Below are 20,750 nucleotides of genomic sequence, written 5' to 3'. Positions count from 1 at the left end.
GATTTCCATTTCAGACCCTCACCAGATCTGTTTGTGTTGCTTGGGTCCAAGGCACGCCTCAAAGTCATTTGAGCAGAGCGGCCTCATACACACTAAGGCAATCAAGGAGCTGGAGGAGAAGCTTTTTATGGTGTGCTCAAAGTGTGCTGGGCTGAATGCTAATATTGACTAATATTGAAGTTGTGCTTCCCTCCTCCTCATAGTCATTCAAGTATACGAAAAGGAAACTTATAAAGAGGCACCAGTGGAAAGACTCTACAACCAGACGTTGTTCCAAGCGAGAAATAGGTCTTCTCTTATCCTCCTCCAGAGGAGTTCTACTTCAAGCCGGAGCTGGTGGACATCTCCGGTTGACGAAACTGCATTGGTCATTGCCCAATTTCAGCCCTGGGCGGCTCCAGCCCCAGTGTGTCTTGAGTTTCCTGTGCCAAACCCTTTGAACACTCTCCCTCCTTTGCCTCCAATGCTAGCCACAGCAGTGGATCAGTAGTCACATCATTGAGAGTAGATTTAGTCATGTAGATCACAACCTCAACTGCCAAAACACCTGACAGCTGGGACAATGGCAAGGAAGATTCCAAAGGTCAATAAACATGGGGGAGGAGAAAAAGACGAAGGGAGCAAGGAGGAGTCATGAGACGATGTACAAACTTGAAGGAAATATATAATCATTCCTATAGATTACAGAGTAAAATACATAAATCACAATAGATAGGCCTTCTCTTCTCCTCCTCAAGCGGAGTTCTACTTCAAGCCGGAGCTGGTTGAAGAAACTGCATCGTTAATTCTCCAGCTTCAGCCCTGGGTGGCTCCAGCCCCAGTGTGTCTTGAGTTTCCTGTGCCAATCTGTTGCAGTTTCATCAGGCCAAGTTGCAGCTGTTTAAGAATGCCGCAGTTCACTCTGGAGTGCTTGTGTGCCCCATAGATTAATTGGGCCTCTGACTGTATTACTGTTTGCAGGTATTTCCCAAGCACTGGCCGACCTCCAGAAACCCACCGCAAGCAACACTCTCCCTCCTTCGCCTCCAATGCTAGCCACAGTCACAGCAGTGGATCAGTAGTCACATCATTAACATCAGTGCAAATGCAGGAACCTTAACCATGAACAAAGGCCAAATTAATGTGCTCAAGGCAGGCTTGCAGCAGCTAGTGGCGAAGCACCTGAAAACAAAAACTCCTCTGCTGTTCAACTTGGGTTTCTCAATCAGTCTGCCCATGATGCACCTTGAGTCCTGTCAGAGCTTTCTCTTTATTGGGACGGATCTGGACACAGCATCTCGCCAGGCTTTCCTCCTCCACTGAGGATCAGGGGCATTCAGGATGTGATTCCGATGTTTCAGGAAAGCGCTCACTTGTCTGTCCAAAAGGCTTTCTGACTGCAAGGACTGCTGGCATCCTGCATCCCACTGTTTATTGATGCACACTGGCACATGATGGTGCTCTGTCAGCCGTTGCGCTCAACATGGGGGGTGATCCGATAGACATCATCAGGCTCCCCCAGACACTGGGTCGAATCTTCTGTGATGATAAAGATCCATGCATGAGGGAAGTCCTTTGCCCACCACCTGTAGTGGCAACATTTGTGACTGATGCTGAAACATGAGGGTGGGGTGGGCGACTGGAGGAGTTGTAGATCAGAGGCATCTCATCTCTAGAAGAGCAAAGATGCACATCAGTTTGCTATGACTGAGGGTGATTCGTCTGGCCTTCATGGTTTTCATGCTCGACATTCATGGCGATCAGCAACATGACCTCGATGTTGTATATGAACAATCAGTGTAACATGCTGTTAGCCTTCTGTGCAAAGAAGCTGTTGCGAAATGCATGGAAAGTGGCTTATTGTACCCTCTGATTACCTCCCTGCCCCACACCCTAAACACGAGAACCAACAGTTATGGATTGGTATTGTCTTGCCAAGCATGACCGGCACTGGTACATGACCTCTTCGTCCTGTAAGGTACTCTTCAGGTGAACCTTTTTTTTCACCACTCGTGTGAGTTTACACTGCACGCGGTTCTACACTCTCCAGTTTCTGTTGCAGGGAGCCTCTAACAGTGGTGTTGCAGTTGACTTGGATTTTTCTCATTTAGTACACAGTTCCTCCCATATCCTTGATTGCTGAGGAAGATGCGCCAGTACCGGGCACAAGTCACTTTGATCACCATGGATTAGCCAAGAGTCCCTGTGTTCCCTGCTCCAGGTTCCTGCTCAGAGTGGACCTCCCCTCGCAGTCGGAGGAGCACTTTCTATACCCCAACCTCTAGAGCCACCTTCGTCATGCCTGGAGATTGAACAGTGACAGCGGAGTTCCAGTCTCCTGCCTCATGAGTTGTTTTTTTGGTCTCGCCGGGCATTGCAGCTTGCATGCGCTGCTCGCTCGGCGAGAGCTAATGTCATCAGGAGATTTCAGAAGGGGGCTGGAAGCCCCGCCCATAATTTTCATTGGGTCGCGTCACCGTCTATGCTAAACGCTGGCTTCCCATTGAAAATGATGCTCCTTAGTTACCGCCCTGTCTCCCTTTTGGATGGCCCATCCGGCCTGGGTCATCAGCTTCACGGCTGTCGTGAAGGAATTTCTTATCTAAAAAGTGCGCGTTATATAAACAAGCCGTGAAGCAGAGGACCCAGCCTGGATGGGCCGTCCAAAAAGGATACAGGGCGGTAGCGTAATGACGACAGTTTCCCCTTTCTTCTGAACTTTCGGGTGCCTCCAGTGTCCATTACTTGAGCCTGCTGTTGTTATTTTCAGCTCTCGGCTGCTGGATAGCCGAGCGGGTTGTGCCCCTGCCTATCCCTTCCTCGAAATGCCTCTCGGAGCGTAGGCACACTGATGATGCTGCTTCCATAGCGCTCATGCCTCAGGTTTCTCACCCGCTCATCCCTCCAGCTCAAGTTCCAGCAAGCACTGACTCCTCATCCCTCGCTGATTCTGTTTTCATACATTTTCTTTACATTAACACGCCAGTCTAGATTCTCATACCATGGTCACCCCGCCTCTCATTTATATCTGCCTCTCCCCAGCCCCGGCAAATAAACAAAACAGAAGCGAAAGCACACACTTTATATGGGGAAGTGTCACCTCCAGGTCTGCTGTCAAGAAGGAGGCCTGCGGACCCTGGCTGGACTCCCTCCCTGCGGCTGCGCAGGGGCTCCAACACTCCATGTACATGCTGTCATGTTTGGAAGGGGTGAGTTGGCGAATTTCACTTCAAACTGCAGCCTGTCTCATTTGTTGTCTTCCACATGAACTCGCACTTTGCCTTTGTGTTGTCTCTTTAAAAGGTCAGTAGTAAAGCCTGGCCTGGAGTGCTTTTACGTGAGCTGCACGGACTGGCTGACAGGAACCTCGATTATTGCCCATTAATTTTTAGTTTTTTCTATTGAGCATTGAACGTGTGTCTATAAAGGGGTGGATGCCCGCACAGTTTGATGCTATACGTTGCACATGGCTGGGGTTAATGTGGCACCTCGCAGTTTAGAAATATGGCATGCATTTCACTCTATGGTGCTGGTGGCCTGATGAACGGTGCAGTTGTCCGGCGTGGGAACTTGGGCGCCAGAAGGGGGGGTCCTGCGTGTACCAGGTGATGGGGGCTTAAAAGCCAATGACGCCGGATGCGCTTATCTCCCTGTCCCCCGGCATGCCGTGCTGGTGGCACCAGGGCAGCTGAACTTTACCCTGGCTCACAGTTTACATGAGCACTTTAGCAGTATTCTGGGCATTTTCTGTATGTTGCTAAGCTTAGTACAAAACACGCACGAACAAAGCCTTCACCTGCTGATAACAGCAGCAGTTTATTATTGCAAATCGGTGTTTTCCATAATTCGTATTTTTTAACCTCACCGATGCTCCCGCGGTTCATCCGCGTAAACTGGTATGAGGTGTTTGTCTGCACTTGCTTGACACTCTTGGAGTTATTGTGTTTTTAACAAATACAAAAGTTCATCTGTAACATGCATTGATTTGGAATCCCACCGTTCTAAAAGAGTATATATATCGTTTTTTCAGGGGAGATGCACGTTAGTTTGCCTTTACATTGTCAGACATTTCATGCATGTGCGCCTGGGTTCGGCGCTTTTCTTATGTTCAGCCTACCGAAGCTGTATGGAAAAATAAGCATTTGCAATCCAATAGGTCTCGCATTTGCGAGAGTTTAAGGTATTGGCATTGTAAATGACGATGCCTTTTATTTTTGTTTTTAAAACCAGCACATAAATAAAAGGCATTTTGCCATTTACAATGCCAATAGCTCAAACTCTCACAACTGCGAGACCTATTGCATTGCAAATGCTTGTTTTAATTTTATTTCTTTTTATTGGATTTTCCTCAACTTGCACCACAGTACAGTGAGAAACATTTCATGCGACATGTAACCGTGACTGAGCATCTTAGCATTCATTCCATGACAATGGCATTTCATTAGGCATCTGTGCCCCTTCCCCATGCATGCATTCCCAAGTACTCAACAATATTAACTTTCTGGCACTTTAGATAATAAATATGTTGTGGAAGTGCTCCATATATCCATATACCCTTGGGTCTGGATTGCCGTGGCAACTCCTCTGCATAGCATTCAAGTTGATCTTGACAATGTCATACTTTTGAACCATTGATTGATTGTAGGGCCCGGCCTCTTCCTTCAGTGGATCAACACTCTTTGTTTTGCCAATAAAAATGTGACTACTACCAACTTACGATTTGCAAGTTCTAGAGGCTTCACCAGTCCAAGAAGACACATTCTAGGCGTACACTCCACAGGTTCCAATACCATTTCAGTGAGTGCAGCACTTGCTAATTACCAAAAATTGTGCACTGCAGCATACTGCCATGCCATATGCATTAAGTCAGCGCCCACCATTCTACATCATGTACAATTTGCATCCATTCCCAGCCCATATCGAAACCACCGTAGAGAGGTGTAATACATTTGTTGCAAGTATTTAAAATGAGTTATTCTCACATTTCAATTGAAGGTTAGCATTCCTGTTAGCGCACAGCAAAAACCCTAGTCGTCGGGGCTCAACAGGGCATCAAGTAGAGCATTCCATCTCACCATAAGCCAGTTGCAATGTTTTTGAATTCTTTCGCTGTGATGTAGTGTATAAACATGTAATAAGCTTACTATGGGTATCTCTAGTGAGAAGAGCCTGCAATGAATTTAGTGTTGCAGGGAGTTGTGCATATAGTTTTTTATGGCAGACTCTAGTCTATAATAAGTGAAGACTAAGAGGGGAGCCCAACCCTGGGATCATGTCAACTCCTCTAGCTCCACGAATGTTCCTCTAGATAGAGGTCCCTGAATATTTCCAGCCTTTTTATTCAGTAATACTAATGTCTCATGTTCATGGGTGAGAGACATTTGTGGATGATATGCCAGTGGGAGCATCGGAGCATACAATGGAAGCTTTTCTGCTAGGGCTACCAGAATCCTCCAGGAATCTGTGTTACAAACAACGATATTTATTTCCTCCTGGGATCTCACTTGTCTCCTATAGAATCTCCACCATGAGGTGGTTGACCTTATCCTATCCACTCGTCGTAGTTGGTTACTCTGGATGGTGGATCAGTTTTGTTGTCAGGTGTGCAAATGTAACTTTTGCTGGGAATACGAGGAGAGAGAGATGGGGCTGTAGTTCTTGAGGTTGTTTGGGTCTGCGGTGAGTTCCTTTAGCAGGGGCCTTACTTCTGCATGTTTCCAGGTTTCTGGGTAGGTGGTGGAGCTGATATCAGAGTTGAGGATGTGTGTAAGTGGAAGACAGATCTTCTCCCGTCCTAGGTCGAATGTGTGGTATGGACAGGAGTCCTAGGCGTGAGAGTGTATGGAGGTTGTGATGGTCGCGGTGGTTTCGGTGTTGAAGGGTGACCATTCGTTGAGGTGGTTGTGCTGGATTTCTGGGCTCTTGTTGTGGGAGTTGTTTCAAAGGGCATCACATAGGTCCTGGGTGGGTGGGGTTGTGTTTCTGATAAATGTTGGGCTGGAGAATTCCCTGATGATGTTGAAAAGTTCCTTTGCGCGGTTTCTGCAGTTCTCGAGGTGTGTGGCCAGGGTGATTGGTTTTATTTTTGGCTTCTTTGAGGGAGAGTTGATAATTCCAGAGAGCAGACTTTAGTGCATCGTCTTTCTAATCGTTTGCTTCCCGGGCTGTGATGTACATTTTCAGGGCTTAGGTGTGGTAACTCCCGTTACACCAGCTGTACTGCCATCTCATTGCTGCTCCACACTGCTGCCTCAGATTGGCAGTTCCACCCACCCGCTCTTCTCCAGACCATTTTTTAGGGGACACTTCGCTTCTCAGTCCTCCTAGAACCGAGCCGCTCTACCATGCTCCCGCTTCTTCTGGTTGCTGTCTTTTTTGGGCCCCACGATTCGTCTCTGTTCTCTGCTCTCCCCTTCCCTTTTCCCCTCCTCATAGAAACAATGTTTGGATCTCGGATGTAAGAGAGCAACTTGAGGGTGATGACCTCATGGGCTTCTTGGCTGGCTTCCTCTCTGCTCTGACGGGTCTATCCTTTAGCCCTCTCCTGGAGTTTCTGAGGGCGCACAGGATTTGTCAGTGCTACCCCACCTAATAATGGTCTAAGGCAGATCATCGCCTGCTTGTTACGACACCAGCAGGCCAGCCAAGTGATACAGATGGCGCAAAAACACGGTCCTTTTCAACACGACTGACATCAGACCTCCCTGTCTCAGGACTTTTCCCTGGAGACTCAGGCTGTCTGCAGATGCTTCCTCCATCTCTGCCCCCATCTCCATCACCTTGGCATCCATTATGGCCTCTTGGACCCTGCGGTCATACTTATTACTCATGACAAGACGACTTTGGAATTCCTTGACCCTGGTCAGTTCGGGATGACCTGGAGAATCCTTTCACTGGCCGACATGGATCAGGGCCCTTCAGTAGCTATCTCTGTAGCCCCTTCTTCCCTTCACCAAGGGAGGTTCCGAGATTTCCTTCCAAGGAATGCGCACCTGGAGGAGGTCACACGGTTGTAGTCGGGTTGCCCGAAATCACTCCTCCCTGTAGGGATATGCACCCCAGGGACATATCCCGGTCTCCTCTGAAGCCTTCAGCTCCTCTCAATGAGACTTCATGCTCTTGAGCCTGTGCAGGTCAGGTCAGATGGCTCCTCCATACCGCAACCATTTTACCACACTTAGCTGGTCGTGTCCCCCTGCGGTTGCACTTTGTTAGATGAGTCTTCTCTTTTTGGCACTCATTCATGCGTGCCTTACAATATGGTGGCTCCCCACCTTCTTTCCTTCTCTTTCGTCTCTCTTCCTCTTCTGTATCATCTCATATTATCTATCCGCTGCACACGAGGGAGGCCCAAACAGTTGCGCTCAAGGTCCCCTTGGGTACCCCGTCCTCCCGCTTAAAGCAGGTTCGCTGCTTCCTGAAGGCCTGCCATCCCGCTCGGATTGCCCTTCCCTTTTCTTCCACATCCCCCTTTCTTTTTCTCCCCCCTGTCTCCAGCCTGTGGCCAATCCACTTCACACCCCCATATATGGTGCTCCCCCACGGACAGATGTCCTTACCTCATCACTTGATGGTGATCTTCCTGAACGTGTACAGCCCCCCACAATATATGAAGTGTCAGAAGATCTTTTAGTTGCACCTGCTCCCTTAAACCCGACATTGCTGTTCTCCAGGGGACCCACCTACTCGAGGAGGAGAGCCAGAAGATCCATTGAGATTGGGTGGGACGGGAATACTATGCCTGTAAGGTTCAATCTGCAGTGGGTAAGGCACCTCTACTGCTAAAACGGAGTCGCTATATTGTTCGCTAGATATCTGCCAGCGAATACCCCGCATACTTTGCGCAACCAACACAGTAACTTTGTCCTTTCTAAGGTCGCCCTTTACGACCAGGTCCTCCTCATCAGCTCAGTGTATACCCCGACACACACCGGCAAACCTACCGACAGTGCCCTGACCAACATACTCCGTCAGCATCCTAAAACAAAGCTTCTCTTGGGGGATACACTTCTCATCTCTCTCGCTCTCTAAATTACTGATTACAAGATCACCTGAAGTAAGAGTGAAGCCCTACCTCTCACATTACACAAGCTTCCAACAATTCGGGCTGACCTACCTTTCAAGTGGTCTTCATCTGCTATCTCAACATTGATGTTATGCCAGGTCTATGACACATGATGAAGGGCCACCTTGATCCACTACAGACCAGCATCCTAGAACAAAGTTTCTCTGGGGGTGGGGAGGGGACAAGGGGGTTAGGGGATTCCGTACGTCATCCTGGACAAATATGCTCAACCTTTACACCACATCCCGATGGAGCGAGGCCTCCTCTGCAACCTGCGATACGAAACAACAATGGTCCAATCGGAGAGACAATCAAAAAAGGTAAAAGGCTAAACCAGCAACCTTCCTAAACTTTCATTTATGAATCAAAACCCCCTCTGCTCTGAGGAAGGGTGTAAAATATTGCTTCTGCCAATACTGGAGAGCATATGTAACAATACCAACTCTTATCACACACAGTGATAGAAGAAATTTGTTAGTAAACCGAGAGCTTGAGGGGATTTGTGCAATTTGAAAAGCATCTTTCTCTTCTGCATTGACACATAGATTTTCTGTGAGAATCGAGAACTGAAGCAGGAACTTACATTTGTCTTTCCTCACGGCCAATTGATATAAAGGGTCTGATTAATTTCCCTGCAGATGAGGAGCCGGATGGCCTTCATCACCTATATGATTAATACATCAGATCACTAAATAAATGATTGATAATTCCAGGTTGTTAACCTTTCATTCAGTCACCCAGTCCTGATGAAGACCCGTTGTTGAGGCTTAGATTGGCCCTTCCCTCTTTCGCCATCTTGAAAAGTCAACATATTATATAGACTGGATTGATTATTTGGTCTGTGAAGGAGCAATTATGCTGTAATCAATTACCCTGTACTAATGAGATAACATTTATGTTGTAAAATAAATGTAACAGACCGGCTTCTCTGTAATGCTTATGATATACGTAAGAGATCTATTTTCTTTTTCCTTTTTCTATTGCAGTTCCACTAACGGGCACTCTTTTTTTAAACCTTTTTTCTGTCATTTTTTATCTGGAGCAACCAAGTGAAATTAATGTATTGATACTGTTGATTTTCATATGTCCAAACAATTCATGCATTTACCATTTTGTATGTGTTGTTACATATGCTCTTCCGCAGGGGTGTGGAATTTAATAAAATATCTACTTGTCCATGGGGCAGGATGCTTCATAAATCTACTTGTCTTAAAACAAAATCTACTTGTCCCTTTTGCGCCATGTAATGCGACGACGGACTATGGCAGCAATCTCATTATATAAGAGGGCTGATATAGCCTCTCTGATTGTGCCAAGGCTCATATCATACTATGTTTTGAATACTAGCAATTCCCTTATGTTGCTACCTTTCGGCAGATCTACATACTGGGGCTGAAGGTAGTGATAAACAATAGTTGTATAGTTGGAATACCCTTTTGAGTCTGTGCAAACCTACTAACTTGTATCTTGTAAGGGTTTTCACCCACCCTCTTCTAACCAGCTCCCCTACTGAGAAAGTTTGGAAACTTACTCCTGACAATGGTTGAGAGTAAAACTTCTTATAGTGTTCGGAAAAAAGTGGTTGGAGGCAATGTGAAATTGCAAACACTCAGATTTTCGCATGAGCAAATCTACACATGCATATTTGCTCATGCTAAAATACAGTTCACAAATATTTTCTTGGGGTTTTATTTCTTAGCCTACTTCTGTAAATTCTTGTGACTTCACCAAAGCTGTATATCCGTGCTTAATGCAAGGACATAAACCATGGGTGCACTTATGAGACTTTTTTTTTTTATTGGGCCCGTAATTCGGTTTGGCGTTAACCATGACATGTTTATTAAACATGACGTGTTTATTGAAATTCTTTCTCTCCCTGTCTTTCGGCAAGCTTCACCGTGAGTGACAGCATTCTGCTCTTTCTCAAGGAGCATTTTGGCACACAAAGTAGCTTTAGTCAGTGCCAGGAATTGCTTGGCAATGTGTGCATTTTAAGAAAATTTTGGGGGGATTTTGCAAATGTTTGTTATAGTGGTGAATGCCCAGCAGCTCCCACACCAATAAGGTTTTACAAAAACCATTCCAAAATAAGTCGCGCATTGACAAAAAAATAAGTCTGACCACTAATTTCAGACCTACTGGCTTTGCCAATGCTTGTTTATTTATATGTTTCCCATAATCCTATTGAAACTTGTTACACTGATTTTCCATTATATATATTTTTGGGAAATACTCGCATACATCAATACATTTAACTAAATGATGCTGCAAATATTTGCGTCTAATCAGAGAGCATTTTGGGAGCATTATACATAAGCTCATATTACTAAACTTTGAAAACGTGCGTACACGTTTTTCATTCTGGAACCACTGTCAGTAGTGCAGTCCAAGCTTCCAACATTTCCTTGAGCGCTCACCCAAATAATGAAGGCTTTGCATTAATGAACAATAAATACAAGTTTGCACAGCAGTAATACATGGAGACACATATTACAATAACTGCAGACATTGCCCTTCCCTGATCCATAATGTGGTACTGTAAACTGGCAGCCAAAGGGTTTATGCTGTAGGGGGTTACTCCTACTTGTCCCAAGGACAAAATACACATGAAAACATGTTGCTCTTGACCCCAAACAATATGTCTTGGGCATCGGGCTATAGAAATTCCACATCCCTGAAGTCTCCCGTGATTAATAAATAAAACTTTGGGTTATGTAGCTGGTTTAGCCTTTTTTCCTTTTTTTTTGGTTGTCTCTCCGATTGGACCATTGTTGTTACATATAGCAACTTACCCAGGTCCTTCAGGTTTTTTTTTGTGAACACCACGTTGTTATCTGATAGATCCTCCGTGACCTATTCGTGGATTTTGCCTTGAGCCAACCATGAAGATTGCTTCATCTTACTTAGAAGGACCACACCTACATATCTGGGGAGCATGGTACCTGGTCCAGGATAGATTTTTATGACCTTGGTCAGGCACCTGGTGGACGTAGCAGTAGTCCCCTCCAGAGTCTTTGACCCTGAAGTCCTCTCCCTCCATCCTGATCTAGATGCCATCCGCCTGCCCCCCCCTCCCAGAATTGGTGCCACAATTTCCCATACTACAAGTCCCCCACTGACAAAGCGAGATTGTGTTCTTATTTCCTCGTTTACCTTATTTCCAAAGAGGGGTCCATTACATCACCAGGTAAACTGTGGGCCGCGGGAAAGAACACTGTGTGGGGGATCTACCTCACAAAGAAAGCACAAAGCCTCATGTAGACAGCTGAAGTTGGAGTCACTCCTGGTGTCTCTCATGGCCCAGTGCTCTCAGTTCTCCTCCCTGGCCACGCTGCAGGCTCTGCTACAGGCCAAATATGACCACAGTGTCATATGGCGGACCTCGCAGACAAGCGACTACAGAGCGTTGTGCTTTTTAAAAAAGTATTTAAGTTTTTAATTGCTGCCTTTCTCTTTTTATTTGTAATCCCTTTCTCCCATAGTGTTTTACATGCGGTGTATTTCCTTGACTTGCTGGTCTGCCGCAAGATTATCCTGATTGAGCAGAGGAAGCCAACTTATTCATACTTCCAGTCTGGCAACATAAGCACCATTTAGCAGGCTAGTTGTTTGGGGAGCTTGAGTACAAAAACATATGCTGGCACGGACACGCAAGCTAGTCGGCACCCGACCGTCGCCAGGCACCAGGACCTCGGCTCAGACTTCATCAGACTTTAGCCATTCTAGACTTGCGCATAATCCCGCTGCTCTTTATTAAATTCATGAGCAGGGCCGCCATTCAACATTTCTTGAACATTTATTGTATGAGTAGTTTTCCCCAAGTTTTAATGGGACCTGTAAGCTGTCTAAATTGCAAATTCAACTGAGGTGTTGACATTTGTAAAGATACTAAGGGGAGTGAGGAGTTAATAGACAATGTGTGTTGCTCCACAATAGTTCCGGTCTCAAGCAATCCTAGTGTGGATGCTTCTGCTTTGCCCTTTTAGAACACACACTTGTTTTATATTTTTCATGTAATGTTAGGTCCCTACCTAAACATTCGACTGAATGCTGGGATCTTTTTGCTTCTTTTCTACCAGAAATATGCTTTTTAAGAGAAACCTGGTTAAGCCTCTCTACCTACCATAACGTTGCCTCTCCCCGAAAACTATTGACTGTTGGAGATCGACAGAATAGGATAAATCAGTAGAATAATACTATTGCCTTTAAAGGCATAATCAAAGTCTCTATTATTGAAATCTTGATTGTGGACTGGGTAGAACTTTGTATTTTTACATTGGATTTCAATTCTAAAGACTGTTAGAAAGGTGCTCTACTCTATCGCCTCCTGGCCCAAAAAAGATTTTAGTCATCGTCTGACTGAATACTTAGTGATTTATGTGTTGTCACAACAATTTCCCCTGCTTGGTGGCTTTAATTATTATGGTGAATATATTTTAGATATGGAAGTAGCACATCTTTTATCAGATCTAAAAACTTTAGGATTGCATCAAAAGATTGATGGCCCGACTCAGTCGGCGGCTCACACTCTGGACTTAATCTTTACCACTTCTAATGCATTCACCTGTCAGCCTCCCCTGCCTTTGACCTGGACTGATACCTAAAGCAGAGAGGTCTGAAAAACCAAGGTCTGGGCAGAAGAGTCTCATGACAATGGCAGCACATTACTACTGATATTTTCACTGAAAAATTAAATTTTTCTGCAACTACAAAGGGCCAAAATATAAATCACACCTTGACTGACTATCATAAGGCTTTAAACTCTGCCTTTGATAAAATTGCCCCTCTTAAAACGCTTTCTAACAATAAACATAGGGCTCATGCACTTTGGTACACTCCAGAGTTTAGACCGGAAAAGTAATTATGTAAAAAGCAGGACAGATGTTGGTGTCTGACTAGCAAGCCCTGCGATAAACAGGCATATAAAAAAGAACTTGCCAAGTGCCATCGGAACATAAAAATTGCCTGCAAAATCTATCACTAATCAAATTAGCCACACTTGAAACTGATTTTATGAATCCCCTGGCTTTGTAGTTGGATGATTCAACTTTCTCAGCAATTATGTAATTCTCTTGCTGATTGCTTCGAGGCTAAAATCACAGCAATGTATAAAGACTTTGCCTTGCCTTCTAATCGGGCTAAAACCAAGCTGAATTTTAATACTCCGCTTGGGAAAGATGTACACAGTTTGGTAAAGTTTCATTTTCTCTCTCTCGAACAAATACAGTGTGCCATAAGCAAGGCCACATCTAGTTCTCCTTTTGATCCGTGTCTGGCTAAGACCTCAGTGCATCTTTCTATGCAGATTACACCGGCTATAAGGCATCAATGTAGCTTGGGAATCCGCACAGATTGTGCCTGTTAAAAAAAAAAAAAGCCAATTTAGATCCCTCAATCCTCTAATTAAGGGAAAATTTCCTTACTTCCATTTCTTAATAAAATTTGGGATCGTCTCATCATCAAACAGCTGACAGGTGCTTGTTTGAAAATATTATCTTGGAACTTTCTCAAACTGTGTTCAGTTCTGAGCACAGCACAGAGATTGCCTTAGTTCCCGTGACATAGTCCATAAGATGTTCTCTGGATGCTAATATTCCATCTATACTTGTGCTCTTAGACTTGTCTGCTGCCTTCGACGCTGTGTCACATGATACACTGATACTTAGGCTAAATGAGAAAGGAATCTATGGGACTGCTCTGGAATGGTTCCCGGACTTCTTGGCGAATGCATCTCAAGTCACCTCGTTGGGTGACTTTAAGTCACACACCATGATGATTTATAAAGGTCAACCCCAGGGATCTTGCTTGAGCCCCACCTTGTTCAATATATATGTGGCCTCGCTAACCAAAACTCATTACATCTTTTGACTTTGAAATATACTGACTGGCTTTCTTATACTGACGACACTGGTTATCTCCTTTGATAACACTATGGACAAAGTGAAGGGACGTTTCTCCAATGGGAGGAAAACTATGGCAGAGTGGCTGTCCGAGAACTACCATCAGCTTAATGCTGAAATAACTCTGATTATGCTCTTTGGGAAAGCCCCACAAAAATAGACTCACCACTGGTGGTCACCGGAATTAGGAAACGCTCCTATCCCCAGTCAGGTTGTAAAAAACCTCGATGTGAAATTGGATTAAGCTCAAACCATGAAAGAGCAGGTCCCATCAACAATGGGCACCTGCTTTCACATATTACTGCTTCTGAGGAAAGCACTGTCTTTTCTTCCCCTTGCGGCTAGGAAAACCTTGGTACAGGCTCTTGTTGTCAGCAGGCTCGATTATGGTAATGCTCTTTTGGCTTCTGTTAATGAGACATTACTCTCTAAGCTACAGTTTGTGCAGAGCACCGCTGCAAGGCTTATTTGTAATCTTCCTTCTAAATCTGCATCAAATCCACTTCAAAGAAACTACACTGGCTACCAGTCAGAAAGAGAATTATATATAAGATCTACTGTCTTCCCCACACAGCTTTAGTGGGGAAATTACCAAGATACCAAAACCAGAAGCTTAAATGCTCTCTCCCTGTTTGGAATCTACTATCAAAGGATAAAGACCTCCTTACTATTCCCCGTATCAACGTTTAAGGTGTGGAGTCTGATCTTTCTCTTACTTGGCCCCTACGTACTGGAATCGTCTACCTTTTTCATATTTGCACATGCTTTGATTACACCAATTGTAAGAAATGATTGAAAAGTTCTTATTTTAATTCTGCTGTTGTCTTTCCGCAGTTCTGAGATACCCCATTGGGGTGATTTGTGTGCAATATCAAATTAGCATAACATAACGTCCTGTACACCTCCCAAGACGAAACTGCATTGTTTTTCTTTAAAAAGCTCCATTGACCTGAACTATCCCCTATCCTCTGGCTGGCCTTCCTCCCCTCCCCATCTCATTGCGTGTCCTTAAGCTTAGCCCTGCTGTGATTGCTTGTGTCACTATTTACCTTCTCCGGGCCTGGCTGCTTCCCCTTGGGGGCTACACTGCGGAACAGGGGTCCGATAGCCCTTGCCAACCATGCCCTTCTGTCTCCCCTGTCTCCCTATTTGAGGTCACTCCCGGGGATCCCTAATCTACTTCCTCATCCCTCACCCAGTCCCTTCCAACCACCCCTCACCAGCCACCATCGCCCTACCTTCCACAACCGACCACTCCTTTCTCCTGGTATTTCTTGAGTCTGGCGGATTCTCCCGAAGTTTTTTTTCCAGATATTGTCCCTTTCCTCGCAGTGAGGAGGAACCCTGTCGGCCGGATGCCAACCACCACCGTCCCCACGATTCTGTGTCCTTTATATTGTTCTGCTAAGGCTTATGATTTCTTTCTTTTGGTTATATCTTGTTTCCCGGCACGGAGGTTATCTGTGTTTTATACCATGTATCGTTCCTGTTTCCCTCAATAAAGAGTATTTGAAAAAAAAGACCCCCATATCATCCAAGGTATAGCTATTAATGTTCATTTTAGTGTAAGTTTTGACTTTGTAGCCTCCTGGATAGTTTCAGCTGCTTTCCTTTTCCTCATTTGAGTATTTCCTTTAGCACTCAATAGATAAAAATGAATATGACACGTTATTTCACATGCCATTACTTCGCATGCCATTACTACGCGGTTATTACTATGCAAGTTTTTAGTTTGCATACCATTACATTGAAAGTGTTGATGTATACGAAGTAAAAACTTGCCTAGTAATAAAAATGGTTTGCGGAATAACGTGTCATATAAAAAAAAGACATTTAACCCATTTTTTACACTACACTACCCTACACTACTGAAACTATACTACCCTAAACCCTAAATCACTACCCCCTGCACGAACATACGCATTCCCCCACTCCGATCCCTACTCTCATTCACTACCCATCACAACCCCTCAACACTACACTAACTACTAAAACAGTAACCTACACTAACACCACAACACAACCCTAAAACACTACCTCCAGCACGACCCTGCCCTGTGCCCCAGTCCTGTCCCTACTCCCAAACACTAACCTGCAGGGCCCCCGACACTACCCTAAACCCTACAACAGTACCCTACACTACACAAAGAATACAACACTACCCTAAAACACTACCCCCAGCACGACCCTACCCCTATTCCCAGTCCGTCCCCTTCACTTAAACACTACCCTACATGACCCCCTGACACTACCCTAAAACACTACCCTACACTACACAAACACTACTACACTACCCTTAATCCCGAAACACTACCCCCAGCACGACCATGCCCCTACCCCCAGTCCATCCCCCTCACTGAAATACTACCCTGCACAACCCCCGACACTACCCTAAACCACTACCCTACACAAACACTACAACACTACTGTAAACCCTAAAACACTACCCTAAGCACGACCCTGCCCCTACTCCCAGTCCTGCCCCTACACGCAAACACTTCCCTACAGACCCCCTGACACTACCATAAACCCTAAAACACTACCCTACACTACACAAACACTACTGCACTACCCTAAACCATAAAACAAAACCCCAAGCACGACCTTGCCCCTACCCCCTATCCGCTCCCTACACTTAAGCACGACTCTGCACGACCCCTGACACTACCCTACACAAACACACTACACTAATCCCTAAAATACTAACCCCTGCATGACCCTCTCCGTCCCGTACTCCTGTACCTACACACAAACACTACCCTACACAACCCACAACACTACCCTTAAACTAAAAACACAACTTCTCAAACACAAACCCTACAAATTTAAACATTCCCTCTTACCTCTCTCTCCACGGTGGGTGCCCGGAGCCCCTCCTTCGATGCTGTTGTCACCTGTTCTCCTTCCACCACGCCGTCTTTCTGGCCTCCTCCTCACTGCAATTGGTCATTGCTGCCTCCTCGACTCCCGTCATCCATACATTACTACGCATGCGTTGTAACAGCACATGGGAAGTAATAACATGTGTAGTAAATGTTGCGCGTTATTACAACACATGCGTTGAAACGCATGCGTAGTAATGGTACACGGTTTAATGACCGCGTACAAAAGGATGCTTACCGATAAAAATTAATCGACTACAGATGCATCACAATTAAAACAGTACGTACTACAGCCCTGATGAACAATGTTATACCAATTTGTTAATAAAGCATCTACTTGGTAGCAAGAGTCTAAAGGACAGTATCTGCTCTGAGCCCAATTTCAACTAGATAGTCTGAAAGTATATTTGCTCACCTTGTGGAGCAGCGTCTCTTTAAAAAACAAGGATGGGGTGGCCCAGATCAGCCTCTTCCAGTCGAGAATGGTCAAAGGCTGTCCTGCCCTTGGCCTGGGCTTTGCCAGTGCGGGGTCCTGCACTGCAAGAGTCGAGCAGTGTTTTTGGCATGGTTTAGGGAGCTACACCCCCCTGCCCCCCACACTCTCACTAGTGCAGCCAGATAAATCTTGGAACCCAAAGTCACACAAACAATGACAAAGTTTATTAATTCAACAAGATCCCATTGCCAGACTCTCTAGTGTCCTGTCACATTTATACTTCCCTTGTTTTGTAGTTGCTAATCTGAGTTAGGTGTGGACTATGATGTTTACATGATTAAAAAAGAGAATGAAAAACTTATAGGAAACTTATCTGAAAAGGACCCACTTCTTTCTCCGTTTTCAATTATTATTTTGTTTAATTAGTCTAGGTTTATTGTAACACAAGAGGGAAAAGCTACAGAAGATTGTCTCTGCTCATTGACCTTTTTACTAAACTATCTGCTATAAACACCATAGCAGATAGCTTGTCTCGTCCTTCCAAAAATCACCCCCAAAGCTCTGTGAATTTAATTTGTATATTACCTGTTCAAATACTGCAAATTGACACATCTCTCACAACTGCTGAGAATTCATCTGATTTCCAAACACTTAGTATAAGGACTCTTGCTGTAGACATAGCTGTTATAAGCCGTCTTCCTCGACACTCCGTAATCTCTGGGTAATCTGATGTGGCTTGTGAAATTGTAGCTCTTATTGATCAGGGTCGCTATCTTTTCAGTATGAATTATTCTGGACCAGACATCTGCACAGCAAACAAGGGCAGTACATTCCCATAGTATGTTGACAATGTCACTGTATAGGGTTTGGCATCTCCAGCACTTCAGGTCTGCCTTGTTCATCCTTTAAGGAGACTAATGTCATGTGTGTAATATCTTGTAGTAACTCAATTTAAGTCGAACTTCTAGTCTCTTCATCTGAGAAGTCATATTCCAGTCTGCATCCACAAATTCCTAAAGTCTATTGCAGTGGGGGGTGAGAACATATCGTCATGTGATCATTTTGTTCAGTCCATAAACTACCCTTTCATATGTTTCCTAAATGACTAGGTATTTCGAAATTGAAGCCTCGAAGGTCCAGTTGATTCTGGCCCAGTAGTGGATGGACCGAGTGCTTCAATCTTAGTTCAAGAAATGTTTGGGGAGAAGGCTGAAGTTGGTTTGTGCCTCTCCAAACATCTTGAATCTGTCACATAGGATAAGTAGACTTAGGGTGGCTAGTCCCAGTGTTTCACAATCGGGCTGGAGTTGTTCTTCATCCCCCATGGAGATTACTCCATTTATCGCACCGCACAGCTTCGCCTTTTTCTGTATGCTGCTTTCCATGCAAAACATCCCATGGACTCTACGTCCCAAATAGGCAGTTGAGTGTAAGGTAGAGTTAATCTTTTTCTGTTTGTCTTAGATCTACCAGTCTCATTCCACTTAAGTTCCTCATTTTCTATTGCAAAGAATGGTGGGGTTTCCAGTGTTGTGTGTATGTGATATCGAAGGTATGCAAGTTGGAAGGCTAACCAGTATGATTCCATGTGGAGTAGTCGGAGACAACCGCACATTGTGGTTTCATGAAGCTTTGCCGATCAAGTCTAGGTTTTCTGCCATGCCACATGAAGAATTTCTGTACTTGGGATTGTGTTTGCTGTAGGTTGGTTGGGATTTAGAGTGAGAGCATGGCAAAGATATCATTTAAACGTGTTGTAATGTTAATTTTGTGTTGGGTCTCTGTGCCTTTAATCAGAGGGTCTCTCTTAATTGCTGCAATTAATATTTTAATGCTAATATGAAGAGTAGAGGAGACGTAGGGCAAACCTGTCTTGTTCCATTTTGGAGGATGATTTTCTGCAATTAAGCCGTTTTATGCCACTGCAGCTGTGGCGTTGGAGTGCACGCATTTTATCTGGTTGTGTGATACAACCATGCATCCCTTTACCACGCATGCCTTCATAACGAATTTTGTTGTGAAGGCATGATTGCTAAAGCGATTTGTGTGGTAAAATTGACACTTCAGCCCCCTCGCCCTGAGCCCTAACACCCAATACCCCAGCCCTGAAATTCACCCTGCACCAGCCCTTAAAACTACCCTGATTCCTCACCCTGAGCCCTAATACTTCGCCCCTGCCCAAAAAAAGACCCCAACCCCAGCCCTAAAACTGCCCCTAGCCCTAGAAACGGCCCTCCCCCTACCTTGAGGCCTAAAACCCTTAAAAAAAACTTCCCCAGCCCCTCTCCCCAATCCTGAACCCGAAAACCGACCCCACCCCTGAAAAGCTGCCATTTCCCCCTCCCCATCCTTCCACCCTTAGCCCTATAGCCCTAAAACCTGGCGACCCTTAAAACTCCCCCCCCCCCCCCACCCCCATGCATATGCATGGTTTAGGCAAGCATTTTTCCCCTTGCGTGGAATTGTCACGCACGGCACTGCCCGCGTTGTAAAGGGCGTTTCCCATTTGTTCCTAACCTTCCCCATACCTTCTAACACTGAACAGAAAGGCCCTTTCGATTCTGAGTGCTTTCTCCACATCCAGAGATACGATCACCTTTTCATCTTGATCGTGCAGCACTGCCCATAGTAAATGTGAAACTGACCGAATATGGGGTGCCCAAGAGAGATGGGAACAAAGCCTATTTGGGTGGGATGTATTAACGCTAGCAAAAGTCTTGATAGACGGGTAGCCAATACTCTTGCGAATATGCACTATTTAGTATTAGAGAAATGCGTCCTTTGTTTAGCCCTAGAAGGGTCGTGTCCCAGGAACAATTTATGCAAAAGTTTTTGCAATAGAGGTGCTACTTTCTCTCAGTTCAATTTATAGTATTTAACACGGTGGCCATTCGGTCCAGGGGCTTTGCTCTTGGGCAATGTGTCTCTTTTGTTTTATTTCTTTGGCAGAGATCTCCATTTTAAGTGATAGGTCTAATTCTGGGGCAGTGCATTTAAGTTGAGGCTAGAGAAAAACTGGTAGTCTTGTTGTCGGGAGTCATCACAGTCAGATGTGTATAATAATCGAGAAGTCCTGAAAGCCTACTAAAATGTCATTGGTGAGCGTCAGTTACGTGCTCTGCCCAACGGGGATTGCTGGGATGGCCAGTTGGTGCATCTTTTTTTAGTTGGAGGGCTAAAAGCCATCCTGCTTTTACCTCTCTTTCATAGTTGCATTGGCACAGATGGAACAGGGCCTTTTCCGCTTGCGCTGCCAAGGTTGTGTTTTGCTTGGAGGAGAGATTAGAGTGCCTTATGCTTTAAAGTGTCTGTGAGGTTCTTGATCTTCTCTAACAGTGTTTGTTCTAGGGCTATATGTTTGTTACATAATTCAATTCCTTAAGTTTAATTTGATGCTGGCTTTCCCTACCACCCATAATTCCTGTGAGGAAGTGACCGGGCCTTTGTTCTCAGTCACATAGGAAGTCAGGTAAGATTGAAGAGGTTTC

At 45.0% G+C, this 20,750-nt stretch overlaps 1 protein-coding gene across 6 annotated transcripts in view; it reads left to right on the top strand.

The window, feature by feature from the left end:
• Nucleotides 1–20,750, top strand: part of NEK7 (NIMA related kinase 7) — a 331,966-nt gene that overhangs the window by 14,273 nt on the left and 296,943 nt on the right. The window contains exon 3 of one of the 6 annotated variants that reach the window (XM_085601823.1): nt 3,022–3,188. The exons of the other annotated variants lie outside the window; for them this stretch is intronic. The gene's annotated coding sequence lies outside the window, so the exon portion shown is untranslated. The remainder of the gene's footprint in view (nt 1–3,021; nt 3,189–20,750) is intronic. 6 annotated transcript variants of the gene reach the window in all.

Source organism: Triturus cristatus, chromosome 4_2 (genome assembly GCF_964204655.1).
Source record: "Triturus cristatus chromosome 4_2, aTriCri1.1, whole genome shotgun sequence".
NCBI lineage: Eukaryota > Metazoa > Chordata > Amphibia > Caudata > Salamandridae > Triturus > Triturus cristatus.
The sequence above is the reverse complement of the archived record's forward strand: the minus strand, read 5'-3'. Positions and strand labels throughout refer to the sequence as shown.